Genomic DNA, 7,763 nt, shown 5'->3' on the forward strand with positions numbered 1-7,763 from the left:
CGGCGTGTTTACGAGCGGGAGCGCGGGCAGCGGCGGGAGTGCGCAAAGTACGGATTTCTCCGTCCCTGGGGGTTAAAGGATGGAAAAAGGGACGGAGAAATCCGCACGGGCGGGTGTAAAGTGGATAATGGAAGATTCTATGAACAGGTGTGCGGCATGGCCACGGGTGCCAAATGTGCACCGGCCATCGCTAATTTATTTTTGGGGTTCTGGGAAAGAGAAGTTGTGTTTGGAGACCAGTTCCTCCAATACCAGCCTCTTATAATGGGTTGGTATAGGTATATTGACGACCTGTTGATTATCTGGAATGGCCCCAGGGAATTATGTGACACATTTATTTTACAACTTAATCAAAATGATATGAATATTTTTCTTACTGCACAGATGTCACAACATCAAGTTGATTTCCTAGATGTGACGATCAAGGTACAAGAAGACGGCTCTTTAACTTCAGATCTTTACCGTAAGCCCACGGCTGTTAACAGTCTGTTACACTATCAAAGTTCTCATAATAAATCTTTGAAAAACAATATACCTTGTGAGCCAATTTCTTAGATTACGCAGATTGTGTTCTAACAATTCGGATTTTCTTAGACAAGCCAATGAATTACAACAGAGATTTCTGGACTGTGGATACCCCAGGAAGATTGTTAAAAAGGCGTTCTACATGGCACAACACAGAAATCTGACTGAATTGATCAACAGCAGACCTAAACCCTCGACCAATTTGGTGAGACTTTGCTCTACTTATAATAATAATTGGGCCTTACAAGGTGCGTGGCCAATATTACAATCTGACCCTCACATTATGTGTTGTATCTCTTCTCACCCTTCTATCACAGCAAAAAGGAGTCCCACATTGAAGGACAGACTTTGCTCAAGCCACCTTAAATCCACAGGTGGTAAATCACAAGCAGGGAGCCTAATAGGAAGCTATCCCTGTGGTAACTGCAATATTTGTCCTATGATGCGGAGGCAGGTTCATATTTTGGATTCTTCTAACACCAAGGAGTTTGTATTAAGACAATACATTAATTGCAAAACTAGCGGGGTAGTTTACACTTTGAGATGCACTTGTCCAAAAATCTATGTTGGCCAGACTAAGAACGGCCTTAAAATACGTAGACAACAACATCTTTCAAAAATCAGGTTGGCCCAGCGGGATTATATGATGAGGGAAAAACACTGACTTTAGTGGCTGCACATTTTTACAGTATCATTCTAGTTCATATGCAGGTTTGCAGGTAATAGGTTTGGAACGAATTGACTCTACTATTAGGGGTGGAGATATTGTGTCTAGGCTCCTACAGAGGGAAGCTAGGTGGATATATTTCCTGGGATCCAAATCCCCTCAGGGTCTCAATGAGGAAATAGATTTTTAAGTTTTTTTTGTAATTATTATTAATGTCGTTTTTTTGATTTATTGCAGATTATCCTATTGACCAGGCATGATCGGAAGAGCCAATTTCCGATTCCGCGGTAATTCCGCATACCGCCACTACCGAAATTCCGCTTCCGCTACATTCCAGTGGAATTCCGCTACATTCCGCGGAATTCCGCGGTATTCCGCCACGTGCACTTTCCGTATTTTTAAACGGACTTCCGTAATTCTTAAACGGATTTCCGTAAATTTAGGAGGAAACACTCAATCGCTCATTTGAAATATCTATTGTGAATAAAGTTGATTTGTATTTTGTAAATTTGGATAAAAAAAATGTTGAAACCGTTATTTTAGCGCAGTAACTCTCCGCTGATTATGATTGGTCAACTCATTCCACATCTCCTGATTGGTCAATTCATTCCGATTCCGATTTTGCCGGAATTCCGAATTCCGGATTGCAAATTCCGAATTCCGGATTGCAAATTCCGAATTCCGCGGAACCATGCGGAAACCCCAATTCCGGCGGAATTTCGGAATTTTAGCTTCCGCGGAATTCGGAAGCCCATGCCTGCTATTGACCTGTATATCATTCAAATTATGAGTGCTGTATCATGTGATGGACTTTCAATGGACTGGATACTATGTTCTGTTATGGTTTCTTCATGGACTTCCGTTTTTCCTGCGTCCGCTTATTACGTCGCATCAGACCTATTTTGTTAACCTTTGTCGGTGGACTATAACTTCCTATCTACCTCCACTATACGAACTATTTCCCTTTAATGGATGGACTTTGCTCTATCTGGATTTTTGGACTCCTGTTCCTAATGTCACACAATGCATGGATTACAATTTCTGTTATATATATCATATTGCATTTTGCTGTATATGGGTATTGTATTTGTAATTGTATAGTTATTATATAAAGTTATTCTTGTTCATAACAGGGTGGTGATATATGGATGCTTAAATAATAGTGAATTTGCCCATCACCGCGAATATCCTTTGTTCCACCGCTCCAGCTTCTATTGTTAGCTGGAGCGTGTGTTGCTAAATGTTCCTTAGCGCTTTCCATATACTTACTCTTCCTGCGCTCCAAGGTGGTTTACTTCCTTTTAGTCTCTCTCCTCTCCGCATTGGATGGCGGACTATGGGCGGATCCTCCTGCGCTCCAAGGTGGTTCACCTCCTCTTAGTCACTCCCCTCTCCACATTGGATGGCGGACTATGGGCGGATCACATGATGCGCGCTGGGCGCCCACGTGACCGCACTGTGAGCATCATAAATATACAGTGTGTTCGACGATTACATGCAGGACCCCCCACTCTTGACAAAGCGGTGTGACTGCCGCGATACCGGTAGAGCAGTCTACCGGGGGCCTCTCTTCATTTCCGGACACCTCCTTGGATGAATCCATATCCGGGTCACGTAAGCCTCTTTCCCCTGATGCCACATTCACGGTTTAGTCTCAGCATCATATCACTCATTATTCAGCATCCACTCGTTGTACTTGGGCTGATCCTATATATTAACACTTTATGCACTTTTCCCACAGGTTGCTTTTTATGCTATTTGCACAGCTTGAATTTCTACTATTGATGGTATTTTTGTTTATTCCTATATGCACTTTAGTTTATGGCTGTCTGAACCCGGGTTCTACCCCTGTGGTGGCTCTTACTGTGCTACCCAGGTGTTATTATATGCTATTATAGCCTAGATTGTGTGTATGCCAATTATTGACTTATTCCAATGAGATGAGGTGTCTGTTTTTGTTTTTTAGATGTTTTTAATCATGTTTTCTATGGTGCTTTGTGATTATTGAATAAAATGGTTATACTTTCCTATAATATCATGGTGTGGTGCTATATACAGTCATATCCCTCCAATTTACTGTTTCATAGTGACTCAGCACACATCTATTTCTCACAGTGGTGCATGAACATTTCTCTTTTGTCTATTTACCTGATCTGGATGCAGGATCAGCTTTCTTCTTCCACCGAGTGGCGCTGTAACACTGAAAGCCTCCTTTGGGTACCGATCACATCATATCATGATCTGGATGTAAAGGATGTCAGCATTACAGCGCCACTTGGTGGTGGGAGACGAGCCAAACCTGCGTGCAGTTTAGGTTAATATTGTGCTCCCTTTGCCACTTTGCTGGGGGAGGCAGCCCATATATAGCATGTTTCAGCAGCCCTGCCCCAAGGTTTAGTACACAAAATAACTCAGATGGGGCTGCTAAAGGGTAAATAAGGAACACTGTGCTGGGGATGGTCAATGAGATCCAAATTTCGAGGCGATGTAGCATGATGTAAATTTATGCAGCTTTAACATGAACCAATCAAATCCTGCTGAGGTAAAATCCAGTTGGTCCACTTTCTAGCTGCATACATTTGCATACAAAATTTGCATAGTCCTTCATTAACTGGAAATGATTTGCATCTTCTTCACATCCCTACACTGTACTAATTCTAGGCATCACCAAGTGGCCTGCTTTTCACATGGCAAGATATCCTCGCCAGAGCCGGATTAAGGCCAAATGGGGCCCTAAGCAAAATAGCAGATCTGGGCCCCCCTCCCTCAAGCCACCTAGTGTTCCCCTCTGTTCCCCATGCCATCTCTTGTCCCCATGTCCCCTCTGTTCTCCCTGTGCCAACTCTTATGCCTCTCTGTTTACCCTGTGCCACCTTTTGTGTCCCTCTGTTCCACTTGTGCCACTCTGTTCCCCTCATGTCCCCTCTGTACCACCTTGTAGCCCCTGTGTCACACTGCCACAACACACACAAACCCTGCCTGTCCCACCACAACACACACAGACACTGCCTGTCCCCCACAACACACACAGACACTGCCTGTCCCCCCACAACACACACACAGACACTGCCTGTCCAACCACAACACACAAACCCTGCCTGTCCCACCACAACACACACAGACACTGCCTGTCCCACCACAACACACACACAGACACTCTGTCCCCCTGTTTACCCTGTGCCACCTCTTGTGTCCCTCTGTTCCACTTGTGCCACTATGTTCCCCTCATTATCCCTCTGTACCACCTTGTAGCCCCTGTGTCACACTGCCACAACACACACACTGTCTGTCCCACCACAACAGACACTGCCTGTCACACCACAAAACACACAGACACAGCCTGTCACACCACAACACACACAAACGCATAGAGACTGCAACTTGGGTCAAGAGAAAAGCTTTGTGAAATAATGCAATCATATTTCCAGTGTTCTGAAACTGAACGTCGCAACTTTCTCTACCCCTGCCTGCTGTCCTTCTCACCATCTTTGCCTTGCAGATGTCTGATGACTGGGAGCAGTGGGAGATCTCTGCCAGCTAGCTGCCTGGGACTGGTGATACAGAGAGGAGGCGGCTCATGCAGGGAGGGGTAACATGAGAGGGTGTCAGATGGCCCTTTGAAAAGACAGTGGAAATGCCTGCTCTCCTCTCCTAATTCTTCATGCTGAGGCTTATATTCCTGCTGGGATGGGAGGAGAGGGCATAAAGTGTGGGAAAACAGCCAGAGCAGTCACAGGCAATTCAATGCTGCAGGAAGCATGGGCTGCTTCCGTTACAGCAGAACCTGGCTTCCTGTTGTTGCCTGGCAACACACAGCCACAGCTCAGCAGCGTCTGAGGGCTAAACTATTAACTGAAAGGGGGAGAAGAACCTTAGCAGTTTAAAACTATAAGCAGCTCTGTTCTCCAGCCTCCTCCCTCCCCTCTGCAGCAGGACCACACGAGCCTTGCTGTTTTTACGAGCCAGCAGCTAGGATACCAGGGCCAGATTACATGCTGATGGGGCCCCTTAGACTCTGCTGGGGCCCCAATCAGGTGATTGGAATGAGTTGTGGGATAATCTGACCCTGCCTACCTCTCCCTCTAGATTGTACGCCTTTCAGGCAGAGTCCTCCTCCTTTTGTGTCCTACCTGATCTTGCCCCTCCATTGCTGTGCATCCATGATATGCATTTGAGTGAACTCTGCTTGCCTAATCCCCATGCTCCCATCCAGTGACTAAGCATTCCCTTGTACTCATATAGCTTGATTTACTAAACCGTGATAAGTCATATCACGGCAGTTTTCGCACGCATTTTCGTGATTGCGTGTGATTGTGAATTATCGTGTGCAATTGCGAATTATGGCAATTATGTTTTGTTTTGTTTTTCACATGCAAACCACGTTTTGTGTGAAAATTTGCGATTGCACCTGATAATTCGCGATTGCGTACAAACGTGAAAATGCACGGAAAATTGGCCTTGATATGACTTATCACGGTTTAGTGAATCAAGTCAATACTGTGCTGCGTGACCTTGTTTTTCTTGTATTCCTGTGTTTTCGTATTGCTGTATATCACCTTGTCACCCCTAAATATTGTCTGTTATCGGAACTAATGTCCAGCGCTGCATAATATGTTGGTGCTTTATAAATACAATAAATATTTGCAAGCTAGGATAACTGTTTTACCAATTGTGGCCACTAGATGCCAATATTGCACTAGCCCCCCCCCCCCCCCCCCCCTCAATTACCTGCATTACCACCTGTGGCCACCAGGGGGGGGGGTCAATGGAGTATCTTCCGAATTAGAGAATATCAGGTGGATACTAATTCCTTCATGGCCAGAGTTGGCACTGTGGAGCACATTTCCTGGTCCAGGTTCCCTCCTTTGGGAGGCCGGATCTCTGGAGCCCTTAGTCCCATAGACCCTAAATTTGAAGTGTGTGTAGCAGAGGGTCATGGCTACACGTGGGCATAATTGGGGTCATGCTAGCCCTCCAAGAACCAGAGATACTGCACCCCAAAAAGGAAGTTTGATTTGGGAGTGTTTTCTGTTAGGAACATCCTAGGCTGTTGACATTTGATATGTATGTAGAAGGCATATTGACCTTCTTACACACCAAATTCGGGGTCACTGGCACCCCCCGAGCCGGAGATATGCCCCCACATTTTAAAGAATTTTGTGCCTGCGTGCCCCCTCTTTGGGAGGGCATATCTCAATGGCCCTTTCCTCGAGTGACCCCAAATTTCAGGTGTGGTTATTAGTTCAGGGGCTACACGTGGGTACAGGTGCGGTCACGCTAGCCCCCCCCCCCCCCCCCCAGAATTGGTTACCAGTCCCCGAAAATTGAAAGATGTTCTCAGGATGTTCTGGCAGTAAACTGGCATACCAGGGTGCTCTAGCAGTAATCTTAAATCTTAGGATGCTTTAGCAGTACTCTGATATACCAGGGTGCTTTAGAAGACCAAAGTTGTAAGCAGCTCCCTACCAAATAAAGTGCAACATGCTCTGGTCGTGGAACTTATAGAAGTCCAAACATGTAGCAAAGGAGTCTTGACCTGTCATTGTCTTGCAGTAAATATCAGATCTTCTATTGAGGCATCTTGCAGGATACAGAAAACCGCAACAATGTGACATTTTGAGAAGAGCCTCCTCTCTTTCTCAAGCTTGCTAGCCCACTAAACATCAGAACAGCAAATCAGCCTTCAATGAACAGGGACCAAACAGAGTGCCTGGACTAGAGTTGAGCCGAAATTTTAGTAATTTCGCATTACTAAAATTACGCATGCGAAATTTGCGATTACGATGCGAAATTACGGTAGCGTAATTGCCATTAAAATCGTAATTGAAAATACCGTAAGCGTAATTTTCAACGCGTAATTTCGCATTTCGTTCATGCCGTAATTTCGCATTAAACGCTACCGTAATTTTGCGTTAAACCGTAACGCTCCGTATAATATAAAAAAGCCGCCGACTTTAAGGGTTAATAGCAAAGCCCCCTTAAATGCTAAGAGCCTCAAATTTGGAGAATATATTAAGGAGATCAGGAGGAATAAGAGGAAATTTTTTTTTTTCAAAAAGACCTTATAGTTTTTGAGAAAATCGATTTTTAAGTTTCAAGGGCGAAAATGTCTTTTAAATGCGGAAAATGTCAGGTTTTTTTGCACAGGTAACAATAGTGTATTATTTTCATAGATTCCCCCAAGTGGGAAGAGTTTTACTTACTTCGTTCTGAGTGTGGGAAATATAAAAAAAAAACGACGTGGGGTCCCCCCTCCCAGACCTCTTTAACCCCTTGTCCCCCATGCAGGCTGGGATAGCCAGAATGCGGAGCACCGGCTGCGTGGGGCTCCGCACCCTGACTATACCAGCCCGCATGGTCCATGGATTGGGGGGTCTCGGAAGGGGAGCGGCAGCCAAGCTTTCCCCTCCCCCTCCGTGCCCTTGTCCAATCCAAGGACAAGGGGCTCTTCTCCACCTTCGATGGGCGGTGGAGGTGGAGGCCGCGATTTCCTGGGGGGGAGGTTCATGGTGGAATCTGGGAGTCCCCTTTAAAAAGGGGTCCCCCAGATGCCCACTCCCCCTCCCAGGTG

The 7,763-nt window shown here is 45.5% G+C and overlaps 1 long non-coding RNA gene across 1 annotated transcript; it reads left to right on the forward strand.

The window, feature by feature from the left end:
• Nucleotides 1–336: 336 nt before the first annotated feature.
• Nucleotides 337–1,462, forward strand: LOC137542446 (uncharacterized). The gene is made up of 3 exons (XR_011025432.1): nt 337–463; nt 595–730; nt 1,430–1,462. It is a non-coding gene; the product is annotated as an uncharacterized lncRNA (long non-coding RNA).
• The last annotated feature ends 6,301 nt before the right edge of the window (nt 1,463–7,763 follow it).

The sequence above is a fragment of the Hyperolius riggenbachi genome, chromosome 12 (assembly GCF_040937935.1).
Source record: "Hyperolius riggenbachi isolate aHypRig1 chromosome 12, aHypRig1.pri, whole genome shotgun sequence".
Lineage (NCBI taxonomy): Eukaryota > Metazoa > Chordata > Amphibia > Anura > Hyperoliidae > Hyperolius > Hyperolius riggenbachi.